The sequence below is a fragment of the Argentina silus genome (genome assembly GCF_951799395.1).
Source record: "Argentina silus genome assembly, chromosome: Y".
Lineage (NCBI taxonomy): Eukaryota > Metazoa > Chordata > Actinopteri > Argentiniformes > Argentinidae > Argentina > Argentina silus.
The window spans coordinates 34807666-34830314 of NC_139654.1; the positions used below are offsets into that span (position 1 = coordinate 34807666).

Consider the following 22649-nt stretch of genomic DNA (forward strand, 5'->3'; position numbering starts at 1 on the left):
TCCAATGAATTTGGAGGTATTTGCTTGTACTCAAGCAGACAAGATGTTTCTGTGCACTTCTGGATACATTCTTCTGCTGCTGTCAGCAGTAACATCATAATTAAGACAAGTTAGCCAGTTCTTGTGGCAGCTATACAGTAAATGTGATATTTCAGTTTTTTATTTTTAATAAATTAGCAAACATTTCTAAAAACAGTTTTGGCTTTGTCATCATGGGGTATTATGTGTAGATTGATGAGGGAATTTAATCAATTTTAGAATAAGGCTGTAACATAACAAAATGTGGAAAGAGTGAAGGGGTCTGAATACTTTCCAAATGCACTGTACATGCCCAAACCATAGAACCCCCACCACCATGTTTCACAGGTATGCTGTAAATCTTGGGCAAATCCTTTTTTCTTGCAATCACTCTGGTACATGATAATATTCGTCTTATCTGTCCACAAGACTGTTTTCCAGACCTCTGCAGGCTTTGTAGGTACATTTTAGCAAACTGTAACCTGACCATCTTTTTTGATAACTAGTGGTTTGCACTTTGCAGTGAAGCCTCTGTAGCTCGGCTGGTGACGTATTCTGTGGATGGTAGTCTCTGAAACATTCACTCCTACCTCCTGGAGAGTGTTCCTGATCTGTGGAAAAGTTGTTTTTTTTCTTTTCTTAAAAGAGCATTATGGTGAGCATTCTTCGGTCATCCACTGTAGAAGTCTTCCTTGGCCTACCAGCCCGTTTGCGATTGCTGAGCTCACCGGTGCTTTCTTTCTTTTTTAATGACGTTACAAACTGTTGATTTTGGTAAGTCTAAGGTGTTGGCTGTTTCTGATGGATTTTTTCTTTTAGATATATCAGCCTCATAATGGCTTCCTTGACTTTCATTGATGTCTCTTTGGTCCTCATGTTGACAGACACCAATAGTAGACTCTAAAGGCAAATGCAAAGCCTAAAATCAATACTAGACATCGACACCTCTCTTACGCCTGCATAAAGGATGTGACGGCACACACCTGACTAACCAGAAACACAAAATAATTTTCCAATACTTTTGGTGACATGAAATAGTATGAAAAGGGTTGTAATTTCTAAATGGTGAAGCCAATCTGAAAAAAGAAAACACTGAATTAAAGTTGAGAATCTCTACTTCAACATCATAGCAATTGTTTTATTTCAAATCCAAACTGTTGGAGTATAGAGCGAAAAGCCTCTTTCCAATACTTGTGGAGAGCACTGTATATTATCTAAAGTACATTCTGCCTGATGTAGCCCATTGTCCCATTTTTTTTTACTATGAACTGTGTAAATTGTATGCATGTAGCCTATGTATAGATGCATGCATGTCTATGTGCTAATGCCCCTGTTTAAACACAGATGCCTGTTGCAACAGGCATTTGTCCTTTTACTGTAAACATCCTAAATTAAATTGTGTGTGTGGCCTCATTACAGCTCCGTCTGCAGTTGATTTCCCCCGGGTGCCACGCAGAGCTTTCTGAAGGACCAGGAGAACGCTCACACAAAGACTGCTCTCTCCTCACTCAACACACAGATTAACTGGTAATGTCATTGGGGTTTCTTGGGACAAGATTCAATCAAATTCAGCCTCTCGGCCCACCTAAAATGAAAGTTGTTTGTCAGCGAAAGCATTTGTGTGTGTGATGGAGATCAGTCCATCACGGGTTGGGAGTGTATGGGTGCAGGGGTATATGTTGTGTTTAGGTGCTTGTGCAACACAGGGGAGAACTCATGGGTCTGCGGTTGTTGGGCAGTCATGAGGGGCGGTTCTGCAAAGAATAAAAGGTATGAGTACGCGGCTAACACATTGGTACTCACAGCTGTAAATAACATTAACTATAAATAACATTGTTGAGTTATTGTGAAACATTGGTATTCTACATTTAACCCTCCTATTATGTTAGGGGTCAATTTGACCCGATTCAATGTTTACTGTCTCTAAAAACATGGTTAACATACTTTTTTCAGCTAGATTTTTTATGACCTAACTTTATGGGGTAAACATGGTAAACATGAAATTAACCAAAGACATGTCCTGTACACATTTTGTACGCATCGGTCGTGTTGGGGTCATTTTGACCCCTAGCACTATTGTTCTATAAAACCCTGATTTCTATCTTGTTTTTGTTGTGTTGGATGATACTGAGGGCACCTACACGTTTGTGTGTGTGTGTGTGTGTGTGTGTCTGTGAGGAGAAAACATAGTTCCCACGAGATCTCTGATCATTCAAGAAGCAATGAGAGAGGGAGGACATATTTCCCGCGAGAACTCTGACAGGACTCATAACAACTATGACAGTTCTCATAACAACTCTGATAATTCTCGCAGCATGGGGGGTGGGGCAAACATATAACCGCGGGAATAATTCTCGCAGTATGTGGGGTGGGGCAAACATAGTTCCCACAACAACACTGATAATTCTCGCAGTATATGGGATGGGGCAAACATAGTTCCCGCGAGAACTTTGATAATTCATGCAACATGGGGGCGGGGACAACGTTATAATAAGGGCTGCACACTAGTGATGGGCAAATGAAGCTTTTGTGAAGCACTGAACCACTTGAGCCAATTGTTTCGAAAATGGGTTCATTACTCGAAGCTTCAGTTACAGTGACCTCTCCTGGCGAAGTGCAAGGCTGCAGTCAAATTAGGCAGGCTAGTTGGTGGACAGGAGGCTTTTAATTACACGCACGCACGCACGAACACACACACACACACCTCAATGAGCAGTGTTGGAGAAACTACTTTACTTTTGTAGAAAAGATCTTTTGTTCTGAAGCATCTTTGCTTTGATCACCCTTGGATTTAAAATATTGTAACGACCCTGTGAAAGGCCCGTTAGCAACTCCGCCAAGGGAGTTACCTCTCTTGGTGTTGTGGCTAGCGCGGCCGGTTTGTAAGCGAAAGATTGCGAGTTCGATACCCGCTTAAGGCAAGCTGCTCTACCCCGCCGTTGATACAGTATCTTTGCTTTGATGAAATTCTTTGATGCACACACACACTAAGACTGAATATCATGTTCTATTTACAAATAAAGATTGATGAATGTGTGTATTGTGTTATTGAGGAGAGAGTGCTGGGGAAAATATGGCATAGGTTGGGTGTGTTTGTGTAACTATGGCAGGGGGTGATTATGTGGGATGGGGAACACTCAAAGATTACAAGAAGAACACTCAGAGAATCCAAACGCAATACCAACAACTCAACAGCAACAACGCACATACTACGACAATCCACAAATTGTGCATTGTTTAGAGCGGTTATAAAGTGTTGAGGCACTCAAATTCAAAACTGTCGCAACCTATCACCTGTCAGAATCGAGACGAGGCAGTGCCAGTGAATCACCTGATTGGACCGCGAACCAGTCAGGTGATTCATTCAGGCAACGAAGCAGTTGCTGCTTCGGACGTCATATGTCACATGATTTTTTTCGCACCAAAGCAAGCTTTGAAGCAGTGCTTCGATGGAATTGTTGTTCAGTGTTTGAAGCACGTATCGAAGCTTCAGTGTCAAACTGCCATCACTACTGCACACACAGCCCTCTAAACCATTTCTCTTTGCATTTGTGCCTCAACTAAACATTTTGAAAATGACCACCAGACAGAGGAAAAGATTTGCTGCCACTGAGGTTCTGTCACAGATCTTTCAGGATGGAAGTGATATATATGAGGATGTGTCTGAGACAGAGGATAATGTTGAGGAGGACTCTGATTATGCGGCATCCTCCTCTGATGAGAATGAAGCCAGTGAGATAGGACATTCTGACCCTCCTGTGGTTTCTCAAACACAAATAAACCCCCTTGTCATATCTCAACCACCAAGAAACATGACATCCAAAAATGGAAAGCTGCTATGGTCTGGATCCCCAGTTACAAGACAGGGTAGACTGACTGCAGCTAATGTCATCAAAATGGTTCCAGGCCCCACCAGATATGCTAGCAGTCATATACAAGACATACAATCTGCATTTGAATTCTTTAATGAGCACTTAATATCAACATAAAGCCCTGCAAACACCAAAACATAATTTGTTTTTCATTTTAGGTCAATGAATGAGATAGTACAGTGATTTGCATATTTCGCAATAGTCATATACAATCAATACTTGATGTATAAGGGGAGGTTGGGGGCAGTCATGTATCATTTACTGGCCTATAAAGATGGTCAGTAGAAAGGCCTAAAGTAGCTGAGAGAGAAACTTGGTTAAGACTTTCAGTTAAAATCATTTTCTGCATGTTTACATTGCTCGGGTCAAATTGACCCGAAACATCAAAGTTGTAAGTTTATTTGAACATAATAGGAGGGTTAACATTGTATATGGGAGATGAATGAAATGTAGAATGTGTGTATATACTCACCTGGTTGTGATTGCAGTTCCTGGTTCACCGGCAAAAGGAGTCCTCAAACCACAGGGACAGCCTATATCGTTCCGGAAGCTCCCATTGTTAATTGAACGGGGGGATGGGATTTGTGGCTGGAGAATATACTGTGTCCTTTGCACAGCCTAACAGTGATTGTTTGTTTTTACCTACCTGTGATACTTGGTTATGTGTGATTATGTGTCAAAATAGATGTTAGATTATTTTAATTTGGTTTGTGTACATTGTGGAGCTCCCCTCTTACTTGGTTTGTCCTACGTTAATCATGTCACCTGGGAGGGTATTTAAGTGTGGCCATTGGAAGTGGGTTGTTGGTGAGATCTGTACCAATGTTTTTTTTTTTTGCGCAACATGTCTGCCTCCTCACTGAACCGCCATCTGTGCTAAAGCTTACAGTGTGTATACCTGTCTCTCAGAGTTCTCCCTCAGTGTGTCAAGGGTCTTCTTCAGCAGACCTTTCTCCTTCATCAGATCAGTACTGAGGCCCTCTGCGCTGCGTAGACCTTCCCTGTCTGTGTTCAGCTCACTCTCCAGCTGGGCCAGCTATAAACACACACACACACACACACCTTTATTAGAGACCAAATGACAGCATGCAGTATGGCCAGGCATCCAACCCATCATTTCATTTCAATTCAAGAACTCATTATTTTTCTATGATGACCTTATTAATTCAATCCACACCTAACCATAGTGATGGGCAAATGAAGCTTTTGTGAAGCACTGAACCACTTGTGCCAATTGTTTCGAAAATGGGTTCATTACTCGAAGCTTCAGTTACAGTGACCTCTCCTGGCGAAGTGCAAGGCTGCAGTCAAATTAGGCAGGCTAGTTGGTGGACAGGAGGCTTTTAATTACACGCACGCACGCACGCACGCACGAACACACACACACCTCAATGAGCAGTGTTGGAGAAACTACTTTACTTTTGTAGAAAAGATCTTTTGTTCTGAAGCATCTTTGCTTTGATCAACCTTGGATTTAAAGTATTGTAAAGGCCCGTTAGCAATTCCGCCAAGGGAGTTACCGCTCTTGGTGTTGTGGCTAGCGCGGCCGGTTTGTAAGCGAAAGATTGCGAGTTCGATACCCGCTTAAGGCAAGCTGCTCTACCACGCCGTTCGCTACAGCATCTTTGCTTTGATGAAATTCTTTGATGCACACACACACTAAGACTGAATATCATGTTCTATTTACAAATAAAGATTGATGAATGTGTGTATTGTGTTATTGAGGAGAGAGTGCTGGGGAAAATATGGCATAGGTTGGGTGTGTTTGTGTAACTATGGCAGGGGGTGATTATGTGGGATGGGGAACACTCAAAGATTACAAGAAGAACACTCAGAGAATACAAACGCAATACCAACAACTCAACAGCAACAACGCACCTACTACGACAATCCACAAATTGTGCATTGTTTAGAGCGGTTATAAAGTGTTGAGGCACTCAAATTCAAAACTGTCGCAACCTTTCACCTGTCAGAATCGAGACGAGGCAGTGCCAGTGAATCACCTGATTGGACCGCGAACCAGTCAGGTGATTCATTCAGGCAACGAAGCAGTTGCTGCTTCGGACGTCATATGTCACGTGATATATGACGTCCGAAGCAAGCTTCGAAGCAGTGCTTCGATAAAAATTGTTGTTCAGTGTTTGAAGCACGTATCGAAGCTTCAGTGTCAAACTGCCATCACTACCTAACCATGTTAATAATATTTCTATAGCGGGATGTGAGCTCCATGATGCATCACCCTGCGCACACGCACTGACGCACGCACGCAATATTCTTCAAAAGGCAGGCTGATTGCTCATGAAAGATTTCCAGCAAGCAACTAATTCTGTCAAAGCAGCTTCATTCAAAACAGGCTGCAAATTGCTTGTCTACAGACAGCCAGTTAAACCGCTGTTATTGTCCAAGTCCAGCATAGATTCACTTTTAAATGTGCTAACCCTAACCTTTTATAAACCCAAACCCAGTGACATTCTCTAACTCTGTCTCTCTTGTTCTCTTTGTGTGAGTAAGGGAAAGGCACATGTTCATGCTTTCGATTAAGAGCACAGAGAAGGTTACGTGTCTGAAAATAGCAGAGACAGAGAGAGAGAGAGTGTGATCTTTAGGGAGGAGTGTTAAAGTGCCAAGACTGGGAGAGAATAGAGAATAGGAAATAGTCTGGCTTCTTTCAACTCTCTCACTCTGCCATGAGAGGGCTGAGAAGATAAGTGTTGGGGTGAAATATAGGGGGGCTGGCACTAGATGCTAACGTGGGGTAACAGCCCAGGCTGCTATTGTTCGCTGTGATAAGGAGCCAGTGTGGACTCCATGGTTAGTGGGCTGGGCAGAGTAGAGGGCCTGTTTAGAGAGCAAATGCATAGGCCACTGTGTAAGTGTAAGAAACGAGTTGACGAGACTTTATTGTAGGGGACATGTAGGCATAAGGTTAGGAGACAGGTAAAAGGAAAGGTATATGATACAGGTGCAGACTTCAGTGTAGTGTAAAGGTGTATGGTGTCGTGGTCAGCTTTGGCCAGGCATGAGGTAGTGTAGTCTCTAGTATAGGGGACAGGTATGTGAGGTACATGTATAACAGGTATAGCAACCCTCTGAGTGAGCTTCTGGTTCTCCCTGTCGACCTTGGCCAGGTATGAGATAGTGTAGTCCCCAGTATAGGGGACAGGTACATAGGGACAGGTATATGAGGGACAGGTCTATGAGGTACAGGTGTACTAACCCTCTGAGTGAGCTTCTGCTTCTCCTTGTCAGCCTTGATGAGGCGTGTGGGGGCGTCTTCAGACTTTTTATGTCCATGCACCAACCTCACCAAGTCAATTTCCTGTATGTGCAAATATACTTGGCCAAATAAAATAATTCTTATTCTGATTCTGATTTATCTGGATCCAAGACCAGTTGACCTGATAAACATGTTCTAAATACAGACTCTGAGCTAATCCAGGTCCTGGAGCCATTACATATTGTCACGCCTGAGGTTGCTTTCTGGTGATTCTGGCGCCCCCCTCTGGCTATACGGGTCAGTGCCTCCCAATCTCCCTTAAATCATATCACCTGTGTGTTCTGTCCCCTGTTTGCATAAATAGCCTGTGTGTTCCCCATGTCTTCATCTGAGATTCTCCCCGTCTGTCCGTCCGTCCGTCCGTCCGTCCGTCCGTCCGTCCGTCCATCCCTCCCTCCCTCCCTGTGATTCCCGTTCGATTTGTTATACCACTTGTTAAGTGTGTACATTATTTATACGGAGCTTGTTTTCTCCAACCTTGTTTTACCGTTTGGTCCCTGGGTTTGTTTGTTCCCCACTCCCTACCGTTGCTATATTAAAACCCCTGTTTTAACACGACTGAACGCTGCTGTCTGAGTATCTCTCCGCACTTGGGTCCACCACACTACCACCCACCCGAACACATATTAATTGCAGGACCTAATCAAGTGTAATTAAACCCAGGCTGCTCACCCTCTGTTAAGTCAGGGGTCTTGGAGAGCTGCTCCAGTTCCCAGCCCAGGTGGAGAGGCTCGTCCATGCTCTGTTTCTGGGCCATCTCCAGCACAAGATTCTCCTCCATCAGCTCCTCAATACGCTTCCTGACACACACACACACACACAATATTTAAACCCTAAACACCCCCACACTCTCATTCTCTCTCTCCATCCTTCTCTCTCCCATATTCTCTCACCATCTCCATGTCGTGTATTTCTTCGTGGACTTCAGGTGCAGGCTCTCCTTCTCCAGTTCATGGAGTTTGTCGGAGCGATCTCTGGTGCCTTCCAGCTGGTCCTCCAGCATAGCCTTGGTCTCTAAAAGCACCTGGTTGTCTTCCTTCAGCTCCTGTTAGGGTAAAACAAGTAATGAAACCTCTGTATCAACAAGCCTTACAGTGTAATCTTACTACATAGCCAAGTTCAGCCAAGCTGAGCTGAGCTTAGCTTGGCTGGCCTGGTTAAGTATGTTATACAGTTGTGGTCAGAAGTTTACATACACTTGTAAAGAACATGTATGTCATGGCAGTCTTGAGTTTCCAATCATTTCTACAACTCTTATTTTTCTGTGATGGATTGATTGGAGCACATACTTCTTTGTCACAAAAAACATTCATGAAGTTTGGTTCTTTTATGAATTTATTATGGGTCTTCTGAAAATGTGACTGTGGGGGGACATGCAGTGTTCGGCCTGTAGAGGGAGCTACAGGACCGTGGCCAGGGTTATGTCAGCGAGGCTCCGTTGCACACCTGTTGCGAATGAAGCCTTGTTGACTAAATGGTTTAAGATGTGTGTGCCTCTGCGTTCGAGAGAGAACGGCAACAGGAAAGTTGCCGACTGTTTGAAAGGGTGGAAAGCCTAATAAACGAACAATTCCCTCAGCCCAACACTGCATCTGCCTCTGTGTGTCACGGACATCGTTACAGTGGCGACCAACGTGGGGCACACAGAAATGGAGGCGTTAAGCGCGGCCATCGGAGGGATGGCCCTCATACTGGAGCGGCAGGCTCAACTCCAGCACGAGCAGCAGTCCGCAATGGGAGAGATGGCGACGGCGAGGGCTGAGGACCGTGCCCTCCTCCGGGAGCTCGTCGGGGCCATCAAAGCGGGACCGGCGCCTGGGTCGCCACAAGGTCCCCCCAAGGTACACCTCCAGCAGATGGGGGACCTGGACGACCTGCAGGCGTTCCTGGCGGTGTTCGAGGGGACAGCGAGGATCTCGGGGTGGCCGGACGGCGAGTGGGCGTACCATCTGCTGCCCCTCCTGTCTGGCGAAGCGCAGCTCGCTGCCCACAGCCTGCCAACGGCCGCCCAGCGGGACTATCCCTCCCTCGCCCCGGCGATTCGGGACTGCCTGGGCCTTACCCCGGAGGAACACCGTCGCCGGTTCCGGGCCATGACGATGGAGGAGGGGAGCCGGCCCTTTGCCTACGCCCAGCGGCTGCGGGACAGCGCGCGGCGGTGGCTGGACCCAGGGAACAGCTCGGCGGAGGAGGTCGGGGACCGGGTGGTGTTGGAGCACTTCCTCACGGGTCTCCCGGCCCGGACCGCCGCCTGGGTCCAGTACCACCAGCCCCAGGATCTCGCGGCCGCCGTTGCCTTGGCGGAGGACCATCTCTCCCTCCCGCCGCAGGAACCCCGGCCCCGCTCCAAGGGGCGGGGGGCCGGCGCCCGGAAAGAGCCGTGCTGCCGGAGGAGGAGAGGCCGGCGTCCGGCCCGAGGACGAGATGGCAGGGGCAGGCATGTCGAGAACCAGCCCTGGCCCCATGGGAAGCACCCCGAGCGGCAGGGGGGGTGTGTTGGCAATGCGGACGGCCGGGCCATGTGCAGGCGAATTGCCCAGTGATGGAGGTGGGGCAGGTCGTCCGCATCGGCAACATACCGGGCCCTCCCCCCGGACCAGGACAGGCGTATTGTGGTCCGGTAAGGATACAACACGATACGCACCAGGCGTTCTTGGATTCGGGCTGCATGCAGTCCATGATCCCGTAGCGCCTGGTTCGACCGGGGGAATTGTTAAAGGCATCAAGGGTGTTGGTGAAGTGTGTGCATGGGGACATTCACGAATATCCTGTGGTCGCGATCGAGATTCATTTTGAGGGAAAAAAGCATAGTGTACAGGCGGCGGTTAGCCCGCGCCTCACGCATCCCCTTATTCTGGGTGTAGATTGGGAGGGGTTTCCTCAAGCAGTAAAGCGGGCTACCGGGGTGCATGCATGACAGAGAGGGAGGTGTGAGGCGTGTAATGTGCTCTGTGCTGAGGCGGCGCCTCGCGACACTGCCGAGGAGCCGGAGCCGGTGGGGGGTCTCAACCTGATATTTCCCCGCTGAACTATCCACTGCTAGGTGACTTCCCCCTCGAGCAGTCTCGTGACGAGACCCTACGATCAGCCTATGACCAAGTGATAGCGATTGATGGTACTTTGGTACGGCCAGACACAGTACGCGCCCACCCCTATTTCGCGATTATCAGCGACAGGTTGTACCGAGTAAGTCGTGACTCACATAGCCAGGAGGAAGTAACCCAGTTGTTGGTTCCCCGTAGCCGCCGGGAAATGGTCTTCCAGGCGGCTCATTTCAACCCCATGGCGGGCCATTTAGGGTATGATAAGACACTAAACCATATAATGGCTCGATTTTATTGGCCGGGAATTCGGGCAGAGGTGCGTAGGTGGGAGCTTCTTGTCGCGAATGTCAGTTGGTAAATCCCCCAGCCATTCCACGGGCCCCCTTGCGGCCCTTACCATTGGTCGAGAACCCATTCGACCGCATAGCCATGAATATTATCGGGCCATTTGATCGGTGTACACAGGGATATCGATTTGTGTTGGTCTTGATAGATTACGCAACCCGATACCCCGAGGCAATACCGCTGCGCAATATTTCTGCCAGGAGTGTAGCCCAGGCATTGTTTCAAGTAATCTCCCGCGTGGGAATCCCGAAAGAGATTCTCACCGATCAGGGCACTAATTTTATGTCACGCACCCTCAAAGAACTGTATGGCTTGTTGAACATCAAGGCGGTTCGAACCAGTGTCTACCACCCGGCCACTGATGGCCTTTGTGAGAGGTTCAATCGGACCTTGAAGTCAATGATCCGGAAGTTTGTACACGAGGATAGTCGGAACTGGCATAAATGGCTAGATCCCCTGCTGTTTGCGGTACGGGAAGTCCCCCAAGCTTCCACCGGGTTTTCCCCGTTTGAATTACTCTACGGGCGTAAGCCCCGGGGTGTCCTAGACCTTCTTAAAGAAAATTGGGAGGAAGGGTGAGCATTTGCTGCAAGCCCAGGAGCGTCAAAAGCGCCTATACGGCAGGAGAACTAACCTGCGAGAATTTACACCGGGAGACAAGGTGCTCGTACTGTTACCCACCTCCAGCACGAAATTACTCACGAAGTGGCAAGGGCCGTTTGTGGTCACACTTCGCATGGGGGACGTGGATTATGAGGTAGTACGCTCGGACCGGGGAGATAGCTTGCAGGTGTATCACGTAAATCTCCTGAAAAAATGGAACGACGTGGTCAATGTCGCTCTGGCTACAATAATTCCAGAGAGAGATGAGTTCGGACCGGAAGTCCCAAAATCAAAAGTTAGCACTCCGGTCGGTATTGATAACCATCTCTCTGCTAGCCAGGCCACGGACGTTGCAGATTTGCAAGCTAAGTTCGCGGACGTGTTCTCTCCCCTGCCCGGTCGGACTACGCTTAACTACCACCATATAGAATCGCAGCCGGGTTTAACGGTGCGCACGCGTCCCTATAGGTTACCGGTACACAAACGAGACATTGTGTGCAGGGAATTGGAAGCCATGCTGGAGCTGGGTGTGGTCGAGGAGTCCCGCAGTGACTGGTGTAGCCCCATCGTGCTTGTCAACAAGCCGGATGGGGCTATACGGTTCTGTGTGGATTATAGACGGGTTAATGCGGTCTCCAAGTTCGATGCCTACCCGATGCCCCGGGTTGACGAGCTCTTGGACCGGCTTGGCACGGCCAAATATTTCACGACCTTGGATTGCATGAAGGGATACTGGCAGATTCCACTCTCGCCGGTATCCCGGGAGAAGACCGCATTCTCCACTCCGCTCGGGCTTTACCAGTTCACGGTGCTCCCTTTCAGGTTGTCCGGAGCCCCAGCCACTTTTAAGCGCCTCATAGACCGCATTCTGCGGCCGCACTCTGCCTATGCTGCGGCCTACCTGGATGACATTGTCATCCACAGTGACACCTGGGCGCAGCATGTGCATAGTGTGGCTGCTGTTCTGCGGTCCCTGAGGCAGGCGGGGCTGCCTGCCTCAGGGACCTGCCAACCCGAAGAAGTGCGTGATCGGGCGGAGGGAGATCCGGTATCTGGGGTACCACATGGGTCGAGGGGAGGTGCGGCCGCAGATTGAAAAGACCCAAGACGAAGAAGGAGGTGAGGGCCTTCCTGGGGCTGGCTGGCTATTACCGGCAGTTCGTGCCGGGATTTTCAGAGCTGGCCAGTCCCTTGACGGACCTCACCCGGAAGGGTGCCCCGGATCCGGTCCAATGGTCGGGCCAGTGCCAGGGGTCGCCCGAGGCCCTTAAACGGTCCTGTATGCGCCTGATTTTAACCTCCCTTTCTCCCTACAGACGGACGCATCGGAAAGAGGCCTGGGAGCAGTGCTGACCCAGCAGGTGGAGGGGGCTGACCGGCCGGTGCTGTACCTGAGCCGCAAACTGTCGGAGAGGGAGGGCCGGTACAGCACGGTGGAGAAGGAGTGCCTGGCCATCAAGTGGGCGGTCGGCGCCCTCCGCTACTACCTGCTGGGCCGCGCTTTCACCCTCTACTCCGACCATGCTCCCCTCCAGTGGCTCCACCGCATGAAGGATGTAAACGCGAGCATCACCCGGTGGTATCTCGCGTTGCAGCCCTTCAACTATTCGGTCGTGCACAGACCGGGGGCGCAGATGGTCGTGGCAGACTTCCTCTCCCGTGCAGGGGGGGGGGAGTAGGTTGTTGGCCGTCGGGTCCCCGGCCTGTGTCGGGCGGTGGGGGTATGTGGGGGGACATGCAGCATTCGGCCTGTAGAGGGAGCTACAGGACCGTGGCCAGGGTTATGTTAGCGAGGCTCCGTTGCACACCTGTTGCGAATGAAGCCTCGTTGACTAAATGGTTTAAGATGTGTGTGCCTCTGCGTTCGAGAGAGAACGGCAACTGGAAAGTTGCCGACTGTTTGAAAGGGTGGAAAGCCTAATAAACGAACAATTCCCTCAGCCCAACACTGCGTCTGCCTCTGTGTCACGAACATCGTTACAGTGACAAAATCTGCTGGGTCAAAAATATACATACAGCACCTTGAATTATCAATTTTGGTGATGTAGAAAGTTGTGTCAATCAAATTTGCTTTGTGGCATGGCCTCTTAACTTCTTATGAGTGATTATGATTGACTATAGCTGGTGACTTATTTCAGCCCATTTAAATAGGGCTTGTTTGATACACTCATTACATTCAGCCAAAAACGCTACAATGGGAAAATCTAAGGAGCTCAGCACGGATCTGAAAAAGCGCATCATTGACTTGAACAAGTCAGGAAAGTCACTTGGAGCCATTTCAAAGCAGCTACAGGTCCCAAGATCAACTGTGCAAACAATTGTTTGTAAGTATAAAATGCATGGCACAGTTGTGTCACTGCCACGATCAGGAAGAAAACGCAAGGATGGTCAAGAGTCAACCAAAAAGCAGGTCTGCCATGAATTAGAAGCTGCTGGAACACAGGTGTCAGTGTCCACAGTCAAGCGTGTTTTACATCGCCATCGAAGGAAGCCGTTGCTCCAGAAGCGGCACCTTAAGGCTCGACTGAAGTTTGCTGCTGATCACATGGACAAAGAAAAGGCCTTCTGGAGGAAAGTTCTATGGTCAGATGAAACAAAAATTGAGCTATTTGGCCACAATGACCAGAAATATGTTTGGAGGAGAGAAGGTTAGGCCTTTCACTCCAAGAACACCATACCTACCGTCAAGCATGGTGGTGGTAGTATTATGCTCTGGGCCTGTTTTGCTGCCAGTGGAACTGGTGTTTTACAGAAAGTAAATGGAATAATGAAGAAGGAGGATTACCTCCAAATTCTTCAGGAAAACCTACAATTATCAGCCAGAAGGTTGGGTCTTGGACGTAGTGGGGTGTTCCAACAGGACAATGACCCCAAACACACATCAACGTGGTAAAGGAATGGCTAAATCAGGCTAGAATTAAGGTCTTAGAATGGCCTTCACAAAGTCCTGACTTAAACCCCATCGAGAACATGTGGAGTGTGCTGAAGAAACAAGTCCGTGTCAGAAAGCCAACAAATTTAGTTGAACTGCACCGATTCTGTCAAGAGGAGTGGTCAAAGATTCAACCAGAAGCTTGCCAGAAGCTTGTGGATGACTACCAAAAGCGTCTAATTTAGGTGAAAATGGCCAAGGGACATTTAACCAAATATTAGCATTGCTGTATGTAGTGTGGGACGGTGGTAAATGGAGTATATATCTCGCCTCGCTTTGTCTCTGCTGTTTCTGCTGTCCCTCTCTTGCCCCGTGTTGTCTTTGGCAGGACCATGTATGGAGTTCCTGCGCCCCAAGGGGCCACAGCTGCAACCCGTGGAGATAATCACCGTATGCCCATACATGGAGTTCCTGCCCATCAAGGCACAGGTGAAGGGCATCAGCAGGAGCAGCAGAGACGGTACAAAAGTAGCCCACGGAGCACCCAGTGGAGAGGAGTTGCTACGGCGAACCAAGGAGCAGTTGATGAGAGAGAGAGAGAGAGAGAGAGATCGAGATCGTCCAGTGTATGACCCCTGACCATAGGAGAGCCCGCTACGTTGCCAACCTTCGCCTGTCTGACTACCCCGCTGCCGCCCCGACCTGGAACGTAAGAGGACCACCCACCGTGTACCGAACCCCCCTGCTATCTTCACGACACGACGCCTTCTCACCCCCACCCTCTCTCTATCATTTCCCTCTCCCCGCTAACCGAATAAACATCTTTGATTATAATTCTGGTGTGGACCTCTCTGCTTACACTGTGTTTGGGTCCGTGACGCGCCCGCACACCCCGGCGGCCGTCACAGTATATTTTTGACCCAGCAGATTTTGTCAGCAGATTTTCAGAAGACCCATAATAAATTCATAAAAGAACCAAATTTCATGAATGTTTTTTGTGACAAAGAAGTATGTGCTCCAATCAATCCATCACAGAAAAATAAGAGTTGTAGAAATGATTGGAAACTCAAGACTGGCATGACATACATGTTCTTTACAAGTGTATGTAAACTTCTGACCACAACTGTATGTTTCCACTATAGTTGCTGAAACAGTGCTGGAAAGGACAATGTGAAAAGAACATTTTTCAGCCAGCACAGTATGGTTCTGGTCCGGCCTGTGGTGTGTAAGGAACTAAATAAAATTGTTTTCAATTAAAGATACCGTTAAGACTTTAATCTAAGTCTTGCTTTGGCGTACCTTTACTCTAGCTTTGTAGAACTCGATGTCGCGGAGCCTCTCCTTGTAGCGTCCCACTTCACTCTCCAACTTGTCCACTCGTATGGCCTTCTCCCTCAAAGCGTCTAGCTCGTCACAATAGGCCCGCACTGAACGGGCGTCTGGCAACAACTGCAGGCTCTGGAGGGAGGAAAACAATACATGACATGTCAATGCAACAAAGAGAAAAATGGGCCTCATACACGCACACGCACACGCAGGCTGTGTGTAGTAGCCATCAGGGTGTGCAGCAGTATAAAGCTAAAGGGATGCGGTGTGTGTAGATGGAAAGTGTGCCACTGGCATTTTAAGAAACCCTTCAAATCAACTCAAGTGAATCAGTGTATTCGGTGGACAGTGATGCTGGTGTTAAGTAGTGGGATACGACATGTGTGTGTGTGTGTGGTAGGGTAAAGTAGGGAACAGTGGGTTAACTGTCTGTGTTTACAGCTCTGACATCAGATGTAGAGAGCTTCCAGTTAGTTGTTGTTTTTAGGGTCTGGTCTGGAATTGAGCGGTACGGTAGCTAAAACCTAGCTCAGAATGGCTGAGACTGCACAGAGAGCAAGTCTGAAAATGATCATAGGCTACATGCAGAGGACAGAACCCACATCTGTATTGGTTTGGTCTGACCTGTTGCTCTGTGCTGTGTTGGTTTGGTTGGTACTGTACCTCCTGTTGGATCCTCCTAAGCTCTGTCTCCATGTTCTCTAGCTCCTACAGTCCAGAAGCTGCTCACTTTTCTCCTCCCTGAGAGAGAGAGAGAGAGAAATACCTAATCTGTAAACACACATACACTTACTGAACAGTTTATTAGGAACACTATAATAATACTGGGTAGGGCCTCCCTTTGCTTTTAAAACAGCCTCAATTCTTCGTGGCATTGATTCCACAAGATGTTGGAAACATTCCTTTGAGATTCTGGTCTATGATGACATGATTGCATCACGCAATTCCTGCAGATTTTTCAGGTGCACCTTCAAGCTGTGAATCTCCCGTTCTACCACATCCCAAACGTGTTCTATTGGATTCAGATCCGGTGACTGGGAAGGCCACTGAAGAACACTGAACTCATTGTCATGTTCATGAAACCAGTTAGAGACGACTTTTGCTTTGTGACATGGTGCATTATCATGCTGGAAGTAGCCATTAGAAGATGGGTAAATTGTGGCCATGAAGGGATGCACATGGTCAGCAACAATACTCAAATAGGCTGTGGCATTCAAGCGATGATTGATCGGTATTAACGGGCCCAAAGTGTGCCAAGAAAACATTCCTCACACCATTACACCACCTCCACCATGAGAAGGTGTACAGGTGTTCCTAATAAAGTGTTCAGTGAGTGTATATTGCTATGGAAAATACATTGATAGAACTGTTTTCAGGTTATACACTTTCACATGACTGATACAACTTGTGTAAATACTGTGATTACATTTTCTCTTGCCACACCTCTAAAGTTCTATAGCCATTGTTCTGAGAAGCACTGTATAATTTACCATATGAACAGCGGTGATTTCGGAGGGAGTGGGGAGGGAGCGCAGTAATGGGGGAACAGACATATCTTGCCGATAGGTGTGAAATGTTGAACGCCGATTGATCAGTAAGAAAGCGCCGATTGATCAGTAAGAGAGTCTCCCCATTGTTCATTCTCTCCCGCCCTCTCTCACGTAAACACCAGCCCATCAGCCGATAGCCTTGGCGGCGCCTACCATTATGTTTAAACTGTGTAAAAGACAACCCTGATAATCGTCTCTTCAGACTTGTGCTGAACGGACCCCCGGATCTATGCTGGGCTGCTGTTACGCTCTTGTCTCTTGTTTGCAAGCAATAAATACCGGACTCAGATATTGTGGCTACTCAGGACTTGTTTCTTGATTCTTACCTCCGAAGAGCTGAAGTACAGAGTGGTAAATCCTAGACTTCCACCACAATATACACACTTAAAACAGCCTGACTCACAATCACAAGACTCTTTAACTGTTCCACATAATTGTTTGTTGTAACTAAATTTGCCTTAAAACTCGATTCTTCCTTGGGGGGATTTTACCCTCATTGCCTAGGTTCACATAAACTAAGACATTTATCCTCCAGAGAGGAAACCATGGCACTCTGTTCTCTGTCAGGGGATGTTGTTAACATTGTATGCAAGTTAAATTATCAAATGACATTATTGTAAATAGCGAATCATATTAGATATTATTCGAGTCAGGGCTATTCACAGTGCTCAGGTCAGAATATAAGGATAATCAATTTATGTCTATATCTGACAACATTAGTCTACAATATAACAGCATTACAAGAGGGAATTTGCACCATTGATGCTCCAAAAGTGCCATGTATTTATTTGTCTATCAGGGAGACCAATGATTGATGTTGTGGTGAGAAAACAAGCTCTTCCTGTGTCATTCCAAACCTCCATCATCACACAGCTACAAAGCTGCTCTTTTGACCCTCTGAATGACTCCATGACCTCCTCCAAGGCACACATGCAAATACTGTATCTCGCAACTGTAGAAAAGCTAGCTTTAGTTCCCCTGTAGCACTGTCATAGGTTCCCTCCCCTGTTATACTGTCAATCTAGATAACAGCTAGTTCAATGACCTATTTCACTAGATGTTATCTAGCAGTCTCTAACTACCCAGTAAACTCCTGCTTTACTCTCTCTGGTCCACTGATCATCTGAGGGCATGCCAGATTACTGTTCTCCAATGACTCTGCCTGCCTCGGTTGTAGGCCTGCGGTATGCACACCTGTTTTCCAGCATTCCTGCGACACGCATGTTTAAATCACACATGGCTGGAGCTGCAAGCATGGAATAAAAACCTAGAGCTAGTGTTCTGCCGCTGCTACACACACACACACACACAGAACAGCAAAACAACCTCTCATTTCCCTCAGTGTTCAGTATAGACCAGGACGAAGTCAGGAGACAGCCCAGGAACACTTATTTACAGTTGAATGGGCATGTCTGGTGGACGTCCGGAAGAAATTGCGCCTTGCCTGTTGTCAATTCCTTTGTTATTGTAATGTATACAGCATAGACCAACTGGCTCTCACACCTATGTTCTATTGTCGTGTGGTATTTAAGGACAAGGACAGCAAGATCTCCTGTGTTGTCCTTGACACACATAGCATTAAACATATCGTTGAACTTCCATTTGTTTGCTACAGTTATATGTTACTTTGAAACTGTTAAATGTGTTGATACTCTATTCTCATTCTTCCTATATGCATTAATGTGATGTTGTGTGCTAGATAAAGGTTCTGTTAAAACAGCACGACATAATTGTGACCAGGTTCTCCCGTTAATGTCTAATGTTCACATGCATCATTAACAACACGTTAGAGTCGAGCCATCGGCTTCAGGTATTGGCTTGAGTGTAAAATAGCACTTTGAGTGTTCTTAATGGAATCTAGGATCCAATATGATCGAGTGTCTGTCACACAGGGATGAGCAAATCATTATGAAATTATTTTGGAGTCAGATATAACGTAATGTTAACTTGTGTTAGTTGGTCATGTGACCATACTTGTGTCAAGTCCGCTGAATCATATTCATAACCGTCTGAAGTTGCACTGGGGAATAAATGTTTGTTTTTATTCTTAACCCGTCCAGTCCTCTCTTTTCTCCAATGTTTTTATCACAGTTCTTCATAGTAAGGGCCAGGAGTTTTTCCTTATCACGTGACAAAGCCGGTGTTTTCATGGAATATTCTAGCAGAGAAAGTCACATGGACAGTGTACTGCATGCCTTCAGCAGGACATTCCTCAGCAGCCAGTAAACACAATCAAATTAGATTCCTGTTTATTGTGTTTTTATAAAGAGACCTATAAAGAAGAAAATCTATGACGTACAGCAGCTAAGGAGGCCTCTTCTCATCTGATATAACCCAGGATCAGACCTACATGGGTGACTGCAGGACAGAGACAACTTCAAAGTTATTCCAAATGCCTACCTACACAAACCACTTAGATGTTACGAGGAAGTGATCATGAGATCCACAGACTCAGCAGTTTGTGCATCATTAAAAAAACACTTCCTGCAGAAACAGAGGCACTTCTCGTAATAATGACCTCTCCCTTTGATAAAACTGACTGACTGATTGCTAGCTCTTTGTGTCTCTATAAGGTTAATGGTCTCTATAGACGAAGCTCTATTATTCATGTCAACAATGCTAAGAGCCCTTGCTCCATCACATCAGTACAGTGTATGTTCCGTTTGGTGGGCAGTGAACTTCAGTAGCAGAGACCAGGGTTGTGTTCAGAAGGCTCCAAAACAGGAGAACACTTTATGAAAATGTTCAAGATCATTTTATGAAATTACGAGATAAATTGTCACCCCAGGCCCAAGGTTTACAGATGTACTGTAGGATCCTCCTCTGACAAACAGCTGAGTCATGGTTCTCATCTCCTATGACACACAGTAGCTACATTAATTTGTTATTCATCATCAGACAGTCATGAGACAGCAGATGAGGGTCAACTCCTGGTAGACAGAAAATACTATATATGGTCCATCCACAAAAATGGAACCAATGGGATGTTTACATATCTTGTGCGGGCCAATAGTGTGCTTTGTGCTCCTGAGGGGGGCATGTTAACAGGTTTCCATGAGAGCCAATGAGGTGTTTAAAGATCCCTTTTGGACCAATGGGGCAGTTACGTCACTGAGAGGGGTCACTGGGGTTCTGACAGTTCCGAGAAGGGCCATAGATATCCACGGATATGGCACATTAAAAACGGCCATGCCCCTTTCAGGGACAACAAAGGGGTCTTATCTGCCGCAATGTAAAATAGCCTATTTTTGTCTACCTCTGATTTTCGCTGCTTTTTTTGTATTTCAATAAACTTTCTAGTATGTCTGTGATGTCATATATACTGTTTACTGTTTACTGTATATACTGTTCATACTGTATATTTTTTAGTACTTTTATTTTATTTTATTCTATTTTAAAACTTATTCTATTGTTGCACTACTCTGTGGCACTGTCACTTTTGCATTTCACTGTATACTTGTATGCATGTGACAAATAAAGAATCTTGAATCTTGAATTGTAGTCTCACGTAGCCATACCTCTAAATCACGTTGTTCTCACACCTCTTTTGGAGGTCTGGAGAATTTCAGATTAGCCGTGGGAGAATGTGCTCGCAATTTCATTGGATGTTACATTCCAAGAACGCTGCTCCCACATACCCATAGAACGGTTGCTTGTTGTTGTGCGCCTTTTACAACCAGGTAGGACTACTTTGCAGAGAGTTCTTGCCAATGCTAGCTTGCAACATTGAACAAAATGGAAGAAAACCTGAAGAAAAAAATGAATTTAGTTTTTTTGTAGCCCCGCCCAAGCAAGGTATTTGATTGGTTTAACATGTCGCGAAGCATCACTTATTTCAAACAGGTTTCCATTGTTGTCCAACAACTGCTGTAATGACTGTAGTACGCAGGCAGAGGACTCAAACGCACAACTCAGAAACAAAATCTTGAATCAAAAGAATAGTCTTTACTTTCCAAAAACAGGATTCGGTACACAGGTAGGTAGTAGGCAGTAAGGGTAAGGCATATAATACGATAAGGAGAAGGCAACAGACAGAGTCAAGGAAATAGCGGAGATCAAAAACCAGGAAAACAAGCATAGATCGCTGGTACGTTTGGCACAAAGGACAAAGACGAACTGGCACAGAGACAGGGAAACACACAGATTAAATACACAGGAGAGGAAAGGATGATGAGAGACAGGTGACACCAATCACACAGACGGGAAACACACAGGTGCAGGAAGTGAAGTGTCTGAAATGAGAGACAAAGTGAGAAAAACGAAATAAAACAGGAAACAATACATACAGGAAACAATACAGGAAACAAAGACAAACATAAACTAAGGAACAGGGTGAGATGTTACAACCGCAAAATCATTAAAAGACACTTGGCCTGTAAACTGCCACTGAGTTCATCGTCACAGTTCGCCAGCTAGCATTGAGTCTGTAGGCTTTTAACGATTTTGCAGTTGTTTAGCAACAATGACCGATAAATATGTTAGTAACAACACCACAGGCAGACTAGAAAGTTTATTGAATCACAAAAAAAGCAATCACAGCAAAAAACGAAGGCAGACAAAAATAGGCTATTTAACATTGTGATCAATGAGGGGACCGCTCTCTTGTCCCCTCAAAGGGGTGTGTCCTCCATTTGGAACGCCATCCTGTGGGTATCTATTACACTTCAATTGCTTGTGATAAGCCAATTTACAGTACTAGTAAACAAGCCAATGAGAGTCCAGTTGAAGGCGGGGACATAAATTCTGCCCCCCTTGTTGAGATCCCTTTCCCCGATTGGACAGAATGGCCACACTGTGATCTCTCACTGTGATGTTTACAAGCCCTTGGAATTTGTTGACTCTGAAGTGTCATATGACTGGTATTGATAGGATGATGTCTGATTGGTTCCCCTTACAAACTCTTGCTTTAAATACTACGGTTGGAAGTCAGGTATAAAGCAGAATGTTGAGGAACAGATTCGCTCTTCGTTTTCTGGTCAGAGGTCCCAGCTGTTGTTCTGTGAGTATCAGACCATGTGATCTGTCGTTTGTTTCTCCCTCTGTCTCTCCCTCTATCTATCAATCATTTACCATGAGGGTAGAATTGTAACATTTCTCTATGATGTATTTGCCTCGTAATAATTGTATAAGTTTACAATATTAAGCCTCATTTGATTTATTCCCACTATTCTTGTTCTAAAATCCAAACTCAACAATTCTTGGCACAGTGTTAATTGAATTACTTGGAGTCAGAATATTAATATTAAGAAATGCTTTGTTATTAACAATACATGGCCAAATCTCCATATTGTAACTGCTAACCTATAAGGCTCTACACAGTATACTCACAGTTCCTGTCTGAAGCGTCTGATCTTGGCCTTGGCATCTGCCAGCTCCACTGCCAGGTGCTGGCGGCTTTCTGTGCATATGCTGGGCGAGTTGTTGGGTAACTGGGCACACAGGGCTGGGGGAGAGTACTGCCCACAGTCCCTCTCCTGGGTCAGCTCCACTATAATCTGATAGAATAGGACAGAACAGAACTGGGTCAACTCCACGATGGTCTAATAGGATAGGACAGAACAGTGAGATACAACATCATTTAAATACATGCTTCTAGAGAGCCTGCGAGTGCCAGTTTTCGCGAGTGCCTGTTGTGGTGGAAGTCAAGGATTTACCACTCTGTACTTCAGCTCTTCGGAGGTAAGAATCAAGAAACAAGTCCTGAGTAGCCACAGTATCTGAGTCCGGTATTTATTGCTTGCA

General features: G+C 46.5%; 1 pseudogene across 1 annotated transcript in view; it reads right to left on the reverse strand.

The window, feature by feature from the left end:
* Positions 1-22649, reverse strand: part of LOC310824087 (girdin-like) — a 132165-nt pseudogene that overhangs the window by 57867 nt on the left and 51649 nt on the right. The window contains exons 7-14 of the transcript in view: positions 22236-22402; positions 16021-16098; positions 15331-15489; positions 8061-8212; positions 7840-7967; positions 7693-7697; positions 7108-7170; positions 4789-4926 (exon numbers count right to left, since the gene is read on the reverse strand). The product of the transcript in view is annotated as a girdin-like (transcript). The remainder of the gene's footprint in view (positions 1-4788; positions 4927-7107; positions 7171-7692; positions 7698-7839; positions 7968-8060; positions 8213-15330; positions 15490-16020; positions 16099-22235; positions 22403-22649) is intronic.